This window comes from Bombina bombina, chromosome 2, assembly GCF_027579735.1.
Source record: "Bombina bombina isolate aBomBom1 chromosome 2, aBomBom1.pri, whole genome shotgun sequence".
Classification (NCBI taxonomy): domain Eukaryota; kingdom Metazoa; phylum Chordata; class Amphibia; order Anura; family Bombinatoridae; genus Bombina; species Bombina bombina.
The window spans coordinates 1,089,752,323-1,089,766,953 of NC_069500.1; the positions used below are offsets into that span (position 1 = coordinate 1,089,752,323).

General features: G+C 41.2%; 1 protein-coding gene across 3 annotated transcripts in view; it reads left to right on the forward strand.

The window, feature by feature from the left end:
• Nucleotides 1–14,631, forward strand: part of ARHGAP10 (Rho GTPase activating protein 10) — a 784,460-nt gene that overhangs the window by 706,135 nt on the left and 63,694 nt on the right. The window lies entirely within an intron of this gene.

Sequence of the window (14,631 nt, forward strand, 5' to 3'; positions counted from 1 at the left end):
TGTGAGCGTTTGGGCGCTCAGTTTTTAAACAGCCTAGCATGACTATGTTAATCTAGACCGAGAAAGATATTATCAGCTATACTTAGTTAACTTGTTGATTAGTCTGGGTTGTGCCAGACTTAGCCAGAGTTAATATTTAAAACAATAGAGGTATCCACTCTTTGACCGTGCAGGATAGGAGAGAATATATGCTGCACCAAGCCCTTATGAACAGCAATTACAATAGCAAATACTTCAACCGCGATAGCAGTAACCATAATTGACATAACTATAGATTGTGTTTGTAGCGCAAACCGAGTTAAACCAAACTGTGACATATATTGAAAACACAGAGATAGTGCTGTCTTGTAATTAAGATACTGGAATTTTGGGATATACCTTTGTAGCACAAACAGAGCCAAACGATATTGAGATATATTAGCGACACAGAGACAGTGTTGTCCTCTAATAATGATATTGTAAATTTGGGGTTGTATGTTTGTAGCGCAAAGAGAGCCAAACAGAAATTGTAACACAGAGATAGTGTTACCTTAAATAAAGACACTGCAATTTCGAGTAACATGTATCATTAATAAACAAATGATTGTAGCATATGCAAGACTATTGGTAGCACTCATGTATACTTGAAGTGGAAGGTCACAGAGAATCTTCTGTATCAACAGAACAATACAGAGTCACACTGTTTACTTGGTTTTGTAATGTACTGAACATATGTGGCGTGAAGTCCTCTTTTACATTTAATGGTGTTCAAGACAATATATAATACTAATGTTGCGCAAGAACCAGATCTTCTTTAATTATAACGTTCACTCACACTATAGAACGTGACATTATCCAGTTGCACATAGGCAACACAAGTTAAATATTGTTCTCTAACTTATACATACAAGTTATAAAATAAACAATAGAGGACAGGCTGTCCAAACAGGACCGAACAACAGCTACTATTGTTATAGACAAGGCAAGGATTGAGTGGACCAATATCTGGCTCATACGACATAAACTAGAGCTATTAGGGTCTCCAAATATCATTACAGAGGGTATATATTATAGAATGATTATATATACACACCATTGGGACTCATTATTACAAGTATAGGTGAGTAATTATAAGCATTACACAGGAGGAACATATCCATACATTACAGGCCTTTGGTACTATAGTCCTCCTTAAAGTGAATATATACTGTCTGATTACTGGATAGTGCTAGTATCGATTTTAATTTGTGTGTTACCCTTATTTTAAGTGCAATTCATAATAAAAGTTATATTTTATTTTAACCAGTTCTGGAACAACTGCCTCACAGTCTAGGCTAAGAGTGCTTGTAGGTGCATACTAACAGGAGATTTCCACATCTTCATGTGAGAGTCTTCTAAGTTTTCAGTAATGTAATTGTTTATGCACCATTCCCTATATGATTAAGGCTTTATTAACAAATAAGCATCAAGTTTGTAATTATATAATAACAGGGAAAAAGCCCTTGTAGTGCCATTGTTCGTGTGCAGTAATATCAGTTAAACTTAATATGATTCAAATCAAATGTGTCTAATATAACCTTAAGACTATTATAACCATATATAAGTATTAGTTTTTGTCACGGTAATATATAATAAAATAGAAAACAAACTAGTATAATTTCATGTCTGTTTCGTAGGAAATTAAAATTTGCCATCCTTATCTAAAAACCTTCCCTCTGGCAGTTCTCAGTTTTCAAACTTTATGTATAGAGCACAATGTCTCAAAATATATCATATAATAATACAGTATATCATTGCAAGACCCAGGGAAGTCTGCACAGAAACTAATCATCCTCCTTTCAGAGTCACAGATCATTTACACATTTAGAGCTAGATTATGAGTGGAGCACAATCGTTTGCGCAAGTAGCGTAACATTGCTTTATTTTTTGTGCTCGACTTTGTATTACAAGTGGAGTGGTGAAAATTTGCTATAATTTGCGTTACCTCTACTTTCTATGGGCCTCGTCCAGCGTTCATATTACAAGTAAATGCAATTGCTCGAATGCTATTGCCTTTTACTCTCTAACTTTTTATGCAACTTCAAAGCTCACACAAAGAATTTGGGCTGAGAAAAAAGTTGCACAAAACACACAAAAATAAGATAAAGTTTTTCTACCTACACTATCCACCCCCTATACAATTAACCCCTAAACTGCCACAATCCCCATCGCTATTAACCACTAAACCACCATTAAACCCCTACTCTAGTAATCTCTAATCCGCCACAACCCTCCCCGCAATAAACTCCCTACACTATTAACCCCTAAACTGTCTCTACCTCAACGCAATTATCCCCTACTCTACTTAACTCTTAAACAACTACTATCCCCAATAACTCTCTACTCTATTAACCCTTCAACATATAACCCCCAAGAGTTACAGAAAAATGAAAAAATACCACCATTAAAAAAATAAAAATGAAATAAAAAACCTGTAAAAGCCTTATCCTAAAACTAAAGTACCCTTAAAAAAAGCCTCCCCCACTAAAAAACCTATACTAAAACAAAATAACCCCCATACAAAAAAACTACCGTTAGAAAAACCTAATCTAAAAATCTCTTTGAAAATGGCTACTCTCTTTGGAATAAGATAGGTACATTGTAAGCTCACTCTGAGGTAAGATGTAGGTACACTGTAAGCTCTCTGTGGTAAGATGTAGGTACACTGTAAGCTGTGGGAAAAGATGTAGGTACACTGTAAGATCTCTGGGTTAAGATGTAGGTACACTGTAAGCTGTGTGATAAGATGTAGGTACACTGTAAGCTCTCTGGGTTAAGATGTAGGTACATTGTAAGCTGTGTGATAAGATGTAGGTACACTGTAAGCTCTCTTTGGGATAAGATGTAGGTACACTGTAAGTTCTCTGGGTTAAAGATGTAGGTACACTGTAAGCTCTCTGGGATAAGCTGTAGGTACATTGTAAGCTCTCTTTGGGGTAATATGTAGGTACACTGTAAGCTCTGTGGGGTAAGACGTAGGTACATTGTAAGCTGTGGGATAAGATGTAGGTTCACTGTAAGCTCTCTTTGGGATAAGATGTAGGTACACTGTAAATTCTCTGGGTTAAAGATGTAGGTACACTGTAAGCTCTCTGGGATAAGCTGTAGGTACATTGTAAGCTCTCTTTGGGGTAATATGTAGGTACACTGTAAGCTCTCTGGGGTAAGAAGTAGGTACATTGTAAGCTCTCTTTGGGGTAATATGTAGGTACACTGTAAGCTCTCTGGGGTAAGAAGTAGGTACATTGTAAGCTCTCTTTGGGGTAAGATGTAGGTACACTGTATGATCTCTGGGTAAAGATGTAGGTACACTGTAAGCTGTGGGAAAAGATGTAGGTACACTGTAAGATCTCTGGGTAAAGATGTAGGTACACTGTAAGATCTCTGGGTTCAGATGTAGGTACACTGTAAGATCTCTGGGTTAAAATTTAGGTACACTGTAAGCTGTGGGATAAGATGTAGGTACACTGTAAGCTCTCTGTGTTAAGATATAGCTACACTGTAAGCTGTGGGATAAGATGTAGGTACACTGTAAGCTCTCTCGGTTAAGATGTTGATACATTGTAAGCTGTGTGATAAGATGTAGGTTCACTCTAAGCTCTCTTTGGAATAAGATGTAGGTACACTGTAAGCTCTCTGTGTTAAGATATAGCTACACTGTAAGCTGTGGGATAAGATGTAGGTACACTGTAAGCTCTCTCGGTTAAGATGTTGATACATTGTAAGCTGTGTGATAAGATGTAGGTTCACTGTAAGCTCTCTTTGGAATAAGATGTAGGTACACTGTAAGCTCTCTGGGATAAGCTGTAGGTACATTGTAAGCTCTCTTTGGGGTAATATGTAGGTACACTGTAAGCTCTCTGGGGTAAGCTGTAGGTACACTGTAAGCTCTATGGGGTAAGATGTAGGTACACTGTAAGCTCTCTGGGGTAAGGTGTAGGTACATTGTAAGCTCTCTTTGGGGTAAGATGTAGGTACACTGTAAGATCTCTGGGTAAAGATGTAGGTACACTGTAAGATCTATGGGTAAAGATGTAGGTACACTGTAAGATCTCTGGGTTAAGATGTAGGTACACTGTAAGATCTCTGGGTTAAGATTTAGGTACACTGTAAGCTCTCTGTGTTAAGATATAGGTACACTGTAAGCTGTGGGATAAGATGTAGGTACACTGTAAGCTCTCTCGGTTAAGATGTAGATACATTGTAAGCTGTGTGATAAGATGTAGGTTCACTGTAAGCTCTCTTTGGAATAAGATGTAGGTACACTGTAAGCTCTCTGGGATAAGCTGTAGGTACATTGTAAGCTCTCTTTGGGGTAATATGTAGGTACACTGTAAGCTCTCTGGGGTAAGCTGTAGGTACACTGTAAGCTCTCTGGGGTAAGATGTAGGTACACTGTAAGCTCTCTGGGGTAAGGTGTAGGTACATTGTAAGCTCTCTTTGGGGTAAGATGTAGGTACACTGTAAGCTCTCTTTGGGGTAAGATGTAGATACACTGTAAGCTCTCTGGGGTAAGATGTACACAATATAACAATGTCCACAGCATTGTGCACATTGTTATATTGCTGTGGACATCGTTATATTGTGGACTTATTCTGCGTGAATTGGCAGCTCACCTGTTTACACGAGCACCTCATCTATTCCTGTGCTGTTCCATTCACTTTTCTTGGTGTAAGATGTAGGTACACTGTAAGCTCTCTCTGGTGTAAGATGTAGGTACACTTTATGCTCTCTTTGGAGTAAGATGTAGGTACACTGTAAGCTCACTGGGGCAAGATTTAGGTACACTGTAAGCTCTTTGAGGTAAGATGTAGGTACACTGTAAGCTCTCTAGGTAAGATGTAGGTACACTGTATGCTCTCTTTGGAGTAAGATGTAGGTACACTGTAAGTTTTCTGGGGTAAGATGTAGGTACAATGTAAGATTTTTGGGGTGAGAGGTAGGTACACTGTAAGCTCTTTGGGGTAAGAGGTAGGTACACTCTAAGCTCTTTGGAGTAAGAGGTAGGTACACTGTAAGCTCTTTGGGGTAAGATGTAGGTACACTGTAAGCTCTCTGGGATAAGCTGTAGGCCGTGGCCGGGCTGTTATCCCACTGACATTTGTGTGACGGATAATATTCCGACAGACAAATGGCCCATCGGATAACAGTCCGGCCGCACGATAGATAGATAGATTAGATAGATAGATTAGATGGCTAGATAGATTAGATAGATTGGATAGATGCACAGACAGAGAACCACAAGACGTGCGGGGTGGGGACCCATGGTTAGGTTCCAAGAGGTGGTTGTGGCGCCCGTGGCTCTAAATAGAGCAGAGCACACTTGACCGTATCTGCCCTCGGCTGAACTGGGAACATAGTCTCTCGGACATATGTCTGATGGACATTATGTCCGAGAACCGATGTAGATACACTGTAAGCTCTCTGGGATAAGATGTAGGTACACTGTAAGCTCTCTGGGGTAAGATGTAGGTATTATTATTATTATTATCGGTTATACACTGTAAGCTCTCTGAGGTAAGATGTAGGTACATTGTAAGCTCTCTGGAGTAAGATGTAGGTGCATTGTAAGCTCTCTGGGGTAAGGTGTAGGTAAACTGTAAGCTCTCTGGGGTAAGGTGTAGGTACACTGTAAGCTCTCTCTGAGGTAAGATGTAGGTACACTATAAGCTCTCTGGGGTAAGGTGTAGGTACATTGTAAGCTCTCTGGGGTAAGATGTAGGTGCATTGTAAGCTTTCTGGGGTTAGGTGTAGGTACACTGTAAGCTCTCTCTGGGGTAAGATGTAGGTACACTGTAAGCTCTCTCTGGGGTAAGATGTAGGTACACTGTAAGCTCTCTGTGGTAAGGTGAAGGTACACAATAAGCTCTCTGGGGTAAGATGTAGGTGCACTGTAAGCTCTCTTTTGGGAAAGAGCTATGGAATATTTTGGCATCTTACAAGTAAATAATATTAATTTTCTTCTTAAAAGGGAAGAGTCCACAACTGCATTCATTACTTTTGGGGAAATACAGAACCTGGCCCCCAGGAGGAGGCAAAGACACCCCAGCAAATACCTCGCCAATTTCCCTCATCCCCCAGTCATTCTTTGCCTTTCGTCACAGGAGGTTGGCAGAGAAGTTTCAGAAGTTCGAGATTCTCTTATGGAGGGTAGTACTCTTCGCAATGGGACTGGAGTTTTAAGTAATCCTGTCAGCCTCTCAGTGAGAGCATGGATGAAAGTTAGAGTCCGGAGATGCACGGAGAGATTTCCTGCAAACCCATCCCGACTCATATTAACAGCTCCTTGGTAATCAGCGTTGATGAGTTTCGCTGCCTACCTTTCTTCACTCAACTCCATGTCAGAAGCGAGGCTACTATCTGTCACACTTGAAGGGCCGTGTTCCTGTTCCAGGGCGTAAATTCCAGTAAGATCGTTTAATTTTATTTTGATATGTGAATGTAATGTTAACGAAACAAGGTAGGGTCCCAGTGGGACTCCTTTTATCTTAATAAGGAATCATGGGTTAATATCTCCTGAGGCGGTTTGTTATATGGTTCTATCTGCAAATGTGTAACTATACTTAGGCTCACAGCCTTTACGGAACATAACGGCCTTCTTTTAATGATGCGCTCTTTCAAGCTTGCACGCCCTTTTCATGACTGGCACGGTGCACCTTGTGACGGGTGCAGTAACGTTTTTCACTTCCGTATGCTGACTGTGTACGAGCGAGAGAGTCTTGCTCGTGGGTTGTCTGGTTCACAGGAGGTGGTGAGTGCCCCAGCCATTGGGGGTGTTAAAGGGTGCCAGTTAGTATTTTGTAATTTTTTGTAATCCCAAGATTATGGAGGATTCTGATATGCGCGACACAGATGCCTCTGATACAGAGGATGTGTCTAGTGATGAATATGAAATGGCCCAGGTAATCAATGCCCATCAGTTATGTTCCGATTGCCGTTCTAGAGTACTCTCTTCTTCCGAAGCAGGGAGCTTAAAGTGCATTGAGCCATCCGCCTCTGAGGTTTTCCGTGACCCGTGAAGTGAGTGCCCCAGTCCATTTCCCGGCTACGCAAGCAGGTGTCCCTATGGACTTTACTCCTCCGAAGGGTGGCTTGTTTCCTCCAGAGGTTACGGCACAATTTCTATGGCGCTGAATCATTTATATCTCCCAAGTGAAGTATTTCTAAGATATTGTCCGTGTTCCGTTAACCAGGGCCCGTCGAGCATGGGGTTGTCCGATTCAGTTCGGCCTCCTGGGGAAGCGTTGGCCCCTGAGGCTTCAGGGGCCCCTATCTCGGGGCCAGAGTCTTCAGTTGATCCGGCGAGGGATGATTTTGCCTTCCGTTATAGGCTAGCTCACCTTTGTGTTCTTTTAAGACATGTTTTGGCCATGTTGGAGGATCCCAGTCCTAGCTGGCCGAGGGAGGGATGTTTTTCGGTTCCAGTTCTGAGCTTGGGTGAATGGGGCTTTTAATCGGCTGGTCCCGTTGTCGTTCTCATTCACCTTGGGCGTTCACCTGCTGGGTGCTGCCTTCATTTTATTTTTTGATCCGTGTGGATGTGTTTAATTTGTTTTTTCTTAAGCTCATGTCTGTTAGATTTTTGTTTTTTTAACAAACGTTCTTCTCTGGAACCGATACTTGTGATTTAGGTCGTGTGGGCACTTTCTTGGAAGTTGCGCACTTGTTGAATATTAGAATTATGTTTTTCTAGTTCCTTTATTGATCCTTCTGGACGAATTTTCTTGGACCTTGGGCAGATCTAGAGTGTCTACCTTGCCTGTGTGTGTAGCATGTATTAATGCTTACCTATGAGATTTCTTTGCGATACAAGTGCCCTGGGTGCTGAATCTTAGACCGTTAAGGAAGTCCTTTGTGACTCTTGGGTTTGAGGCTATGCTAGTTCGCCAAGTCTATGGACTTTAGAGGTGCGTTCCTCGTTGTAGGAGGCAGCTTATGGTTCCTCTGGAAGTTGGATCTTCGATTGATTCCTTTTTCGAGGACCCTGACCTAGGTCCGTGTCTCTCCTTGGATGGGTGTGGACGGTTCAATCTCACACTAGATGTTTGTGGTCCCCCGGGCCTCTCTCTGTAGACGCTGTGGCTCTGTGAGAGATGCCTATCTGTTTGTGGCTTAGGCTTTAGGTCTTTTTAATGGTTCCCTACTGTTTAATGGTTCCCTACTGGTCTTCTGGTGCATTTATGCTGTTCCTGTAGACTCCAGGTATCTTCACCTGGGTTGGCGATATGGCTGAGGTGTCTCGCCTCTATGGTAGGGTGGTTTTCCGTTGTTTAATTCACTTCTCTTCTAGAGTGGGGGTAAGGTTCTCCGGGTTCGGAGTTACCTTAGTATTTGGAGGGACCTGTGGGTCCTTGGTGTCTTGCCTTGTAAGGGTCTTTTCCTTTCTTGCGTTTTAGAATCCTGGAAGGGGAGTTGCGATGTAGTGTCTGGTTCCTCCGTTCCTGCAGCGGGAGGCTGAGGGTTTGATCCCTATGGGTCTCCTGCTATATGTTGAATTCTGATATATGGATGCTGAGGGTCGGAGGGCCTTCTTCCCTTGGGAAGTGTTCCTTGTTTTTAGAGAAGACAGCCATGTAGGGGGTTTCGTACCCGAGAACAATGTCTATCCTGACTCATGGTAGCATACCGTTTGCTGTAACGGTCAGCAGTCAAACCGGGGTTTTTTTCCACGTTGGCCCTTCCTTTCTCTTCCGGAAGTCGGGAACTCTTGTCTTTGGTCTTGAATAGCCTTTGGGTTGGGGCCATTATCCTAGAAGGAAGATTGGGGGTCGGTTACTCTATGCAGGATTGACCGTTTTTTCTAGAGTCGGTTCTCTTCTTTGTGGGAGGTCTTGAATGTCCCCCTCTTTTCCACTGGTGTTCGGTGCTGGGAGGGTTGCTTCTTGGAGCCCGATATTCAGCTGTGAGCCCTTGAAAGCTTTGCAGTTGAATCCAACTACAGCTATTGCACTTTGAGGGTGTAACCAGCTACGGCTAATTGCACTTTGACTGGGTGTTAGCAAGCTTTGAAACGCCTTCGGTGTTTGGGTTTAGCAACGGTGAGTCAGCTTTCTACCTGGAAGCTGGTCATTGGGAGTTCATGTTCAGACGGTTGGTGTTCTTTTTGGAGAACTCTTTACTAGCTGCTGGGATAGTTATCCTATTTCTGCTATCTAGCTTACAGATCTAGATCTGATATGAGGCAACAGGGAACTCATGGTTTTCCTGGAATACCTTTGGGTATGGTAAAGGGTCAGGGATATGAGGGTGTTCCTCAAATCCTTTTTGGGACATGTTTCCCTGTGTATGGATCTCTATTTCTTTGGTCCTTGTGTTTCTAGGGAGTTCGTCTCCCTGGGCGTTGCTATTGTACGACAACCATGGGTTGTTCTGTGTTCTGCAGAGTGGAATGATCCTTTGGATTTTTCATGAGATTCTGTTCCCCTTTTTGGGGGCAGATAGCGGTCCTTGTCTTGGCCGGGTACCTTCATGGGAGTCGTGATCCGTGGGGCTGACTCCTCAGAGGTTGTTTGGGCTTGGGACTGAGTGGTTTAGTTTGGCTTTGCCGGTGGTGTAACTATTGTGCAGTTAACTGGGTTTCGGGTTTTCACCCATGTCGTCTATACTTTTTTAGCGTGTCGAGTAATCAGGCTGTGGTGCCTTTCGAAGGGGCCGCCTTTTGTACCCACCCGTTGTTTGCATTCAGTGTCCTCTAGTTTTGGTATTTTTTTCCAAAAAGTAATGAATGCATCTGTGGACTCTTCCCTTTTAAGAAGAAAAACATAAATTATGCTTACCTGATAATTTCATTTTCTTCTGAAGGGAAGAGTCCACATCTCCCGTCCGTGTTTTTATTTATGAGGCGGCTGTAATTTTTTGTTCTTCTGGCACCTTTTGTCACCCTAATATTTCTCTTACTGTTCCTTGTTCCCTTGGCAGAATGACTGGGGGATGAGGGAAGTGGGGGAGGTATTTAAACCTTTGGCTGGGGTGTCTTTGCCCCCTCCTGGTGGCCAGGTTCTGTAATTCCCCAACAGTAATGAATGCAGCTGTGGACTCTTCCCTTCAGAAGAAAATAAAATTATCAGATAATTTATGTTTTTAATGACCATTTAGAATTTTTTATTCCTCATCATATCTTTACATAATTCACTCATTAGCAAGATTTTTTTAGGAAATAGATGAATAGATCAGAAATTATTATACCTTGTTAATCATACTAAAGTGCACAGCATATGAGTAAGTAAGAGTTCTTAATCTTTTTGAGGGACGTGTTTCTTTGTGTTCATTTTTGTAAACTTTTAGCTTTATATTACCTTAGATCTTTTTATTTTCAAAGTTAAACTGTAGGTTTTGAAATAAGAAAAGCAGTGCTCTGAGTGGAACAAAACTGTAGCAGATAATTACTGTGGCATATCAGAGCAGTGAATGCATTCCCATTAGTCTTAATGTTATGTCTGCTGTCAGTCAGCTAATATCCACAATAACCAAAAGTGTTTCCTTTCTGCGGTCTCCTGCATAGGCATTAGCAACTTCAAACAGGTATTTGAGATGCAGTAGGCTTTTGTGTCTAACAGTATTTCTGTTTCTTAATAGCTTGAAGACCATTCCATAATTTTCATTTTTTCTTAACACTTTTATAGTTAAGGAATTTTAACAGAGCATAAAGGGGTTAAATATTAAAGGACCATAACATTCAAAATTGAAATAATGCATGGATGCTTTTCAATTTTGCATAGAAGCATTTTTAGCAAAGTTATCACTGTTTCAGTTAAAGCTTTTGGAGCCCCATCCGATATGCAGTGTTGCCCGCAAAAGCCAGCCACGCCGTTTTTTGCGCGGGTTTGGTATCCTATATACAGCGCCGCATAGAAATGCGGCATGTATATTTCTCCCGTCGGACGTAGTTTTTCCCCCATAGACTAACATAGAAAAGCCGTGCTATTTGGTATCCAATATCCAGCGCAAGGCCTTACGTGTTGAAAATGGAGAAATCTTACTCCATTTTCACCTTGCCATAAAATGCACCCGTAGCAGGCCTTGCGCTGAGTATGGGAGCACCGTAACTCCCTAAAATGCCTACAAAAAAAAAACCTAACGCATGCCCACTGTCTATCTACCTGTCAACCGCAATCCCCCACCGCAATACCTAATAAAGTGTTTAACCCCTAAACCACCGCTCCCGGACCCCACCGCCACTAAATAAAGTGTTTAACCCCTAAACCGCCGCTGCCACCTACATTAAATGTATTACCCCCTAATCTGACCCCCCTACACCACCGCCACCTACATTAAATGTATTACCCCCTAATATGACCCCCCTACACCGCCGCCACCTACATTAAATATATTACCCCCTAAATCTAACCCTAACACCCCCTAACTTAATTATTATTTAAATAAATCTAAATAATATTAATATTATTAACTAAAGTATTCCTATTTAAAACTAAATACTTACCTATAAAATAAACCCTAAAATAGCTACAATATAATTAATAATTGCTTTGTAGCTATTTCAGGATTTATATTTATTTTACAGGTAACTTTGTATTTATTTTAACTAGGTGCAATAGCTATTAAATAGTTAATAACTATTTAATAGCTACCTAGTTAAAATAATTACAAAATTACCTGTAAAATAAATCCTAACCTAAGTTACAAATACACCTAACACTACACTATCAATAAATTAATTAAATAAATTAACTACAATTATCTAATATAAAATACAATTAAATAAACTAAACTATATTACAAAAAAAACAAACACTAAATTACAAAAAATAAAAAAATATTACAAGAAGTTTAATCTAATTACACCTAATCTAAGACCACTAATAAAATAAAAAAGCCCCCCAAAATAATAAAATTTCCCTACCCTAAACTAAATTACAAATAGCCCTTAAAAGGGCCTTTTGCAAGGCATTGCCCCAAAGTAACCAGCTCTTTTACCAGCCCTTAAAAGGGCTTTTTGTGGGGCATTGCCCCAAAGTAATCAGCTCTTTTACCTGTAAAAAAAAAAAGCAATACAATACCCCCCCAACATTACAACCCACCACCCACACACCCCTACTCTAAAACCCACCCGATCCCCCCTTAAATAAACCTAACACTACCCCATTGAACATCACCCAACCTTGAGCCGTCTTCACCCAACTGGGCCGAACTCTTCATCCGATGCGGGCACAAGTGGTCCTCCAGCCGGGCAGAAGTCTTCATCCGATCGGGGCAGAAGAGGTCCTCCATCCGGCAGAAGTCTTCATCCAAGTGGCATCTTCTATCTTCATCCTTGCGGCGATGAGCGGCTCCATCTTGAAGACCTCCGGCGCGGAACATCCTCCTCGGCCGACGACTACCCGACGAATGACTAGTCCTTTAAATGATGTCATCCAAGATGGTGTCCCTCGAATTCCGATTGGCTGATAGGATTCTATCAGCCAATCGGAATTAAGGTAGGAAAAATCCGATTGGTTGATTTAATCAGCCAATCGGAATTGAACTTCAATCCGATTGGTTGATTGGATCAGCCAATAGAGTGCAACGTCAATTCTATTGGCTGATCCAATCAGCCAATCGGATTGAAGTTCAATCCGATTGGCTGATTAAATCAACCAATCAGATTTTTCCTACCTTAATTCCGATTGGCTGATAGAATCCTATCAGCCAATCGGAATTCGAGGGACGCCATCTTGGATGACATCATTTAAAGGACCAGTCATTCCTCGGGTAGTCGTCGGCCGAGGAGGATGTTCCGCGCCGGAGGTCTTCAAGATGGAGCCGCTCATCGCCGCAAGGATCAAGATAGAAGATACCGCTTGGATGAAGACTTCTGCAGGATTGAGGACCTCTTCTGCCCCGATCGGATGAAGACTTCTGCCCGGCTGGAGGACCACTTGTGCCCGCATCGGATGAAGAGTTCGGCCCGTTTGGGTGAAGACGGCTCAAGGTAGGGTGATCTTCAATGGGGTAGTGTTAGGTTTATTTAAGGGGGGATCGGGTGGGTTTTAGAGTAGGGGTGTGTAGGTGGGTGGTGGGTTGTAATGTTGTGGGAGGGGTATTGTATTGCTTTTTTTTTTTACAGGTAAAAGAGCTGATTACTTTGGGGCAATGCCCCGCAAAAATCCCTTTTAAGGGCTGGTAAAAGAGCTGGTTACTTTGGGGCAATGCCCAGCAAAAGGCCCTTTTAAGGGCTATTTGTAATTTAGTTTAGGGTAGGGAAATTATATTATTTTGGGGGGCTTTTTTATTTTATTAGGGTGCTTAGATTAGGTGTAATTAGATTAAACTTCTTGTAATATTTTTTTATTTTTTGTAATTTAGTGTTGTTTTTTTTTAAATATAGTTTAGTTTATTTAATTGTATTTTAATTGAGATATTTGTAGTTAATTTATTTAATTAATTTATTGATAGTGTAGTGTTAGGTGTATTTGTAACTTAGGTTAGGATTTATTTTACAGGTAATTTTGTAATTATTTTAACTAGGTAGCTATTAAATAGTTATTAACTATTTAATAGCTATTGTACCTAGTTAAAATAAATACAAAGTTACCTGTAAAATAAATATAAATCCTAACAATAGCTACAATGTAATTATTAATTATTTTGTAGCTATTGTGTAGCAGTGTTATTTTATAGTTAAGTATTTAGTTTTAAATAGGAATACTTTAGTTAATGATATTAATATTATTTAGATTTATTTAAATAATAATTAAGTTAGAGGGTGTTAGGGTTAGACTTAGGTTTCGGGGGTAATATATTTAATGTAGGTGGCGGCGGTATAAGGGGATCAGATTAGGGGTTAATATATTTAATGTAGGTGCCGGCGGTGTAGGTGGGTCAGATTAGGGGGTAATATATTTAATGTAGGAGGCAGACGTGTAGGGGGGTCAGATTAGAGGGTAATACATTTAATGTAGGTGGCGGCGGGGTCCGGGAGCGGAGGTTTAGGGGTTAATACTAGGATAGATTTATTGCGGTGGGGGCTATAGCGATTTAGGGGTTAATAATTAGGCTTATTGCGTTGTGGAGGGTTGTCGGTCTAGGGGTTAATACATTTATTATTAGGAGTGAGAGGGGGGATTGCGGATATAGGGGTATACGTGTCAGGATGATGTTTGGGAACCATGTTAGACAGGAGATTTTATACTTTAGTTAGTTTTTTTAGGCGCAGGCAGTTTCTAAAGTGCCGTAAGTCACTGGCGACTCCAGAAATTTGTACTTAAGCTTATTTCTGGACATCGCTAGTTTGTCCGACTTACGGCACTTTAGCAACTGCCGGCGGGGTATATTGAATACCCCTATGTGCGAGGTGAAACTACGGGCTGCACGGGTTACCTCGCTTGTGCCGAAAACTACGCCGTATATCGGATCGCGCCCTTGTTGTGCACTGAGCATATGTACATATGTCCTGTGCACCTTCATTTAAACACCACTCTTGCACAGACAGCTTTTATTGTGTCATCAATGTTTGCATTATACCTAATGAATCCGTGCCCCTGCTGTCTCTCTGAGCAGGCACAGTGTTTGAATGATGTTGCATGGGATTATTAACATGTGCTCACTGAAACTTTTACTACAAGCATTTTTTGATATTACTTCTAGACTATTAGAAAAACGGAATAGGACTTTAAA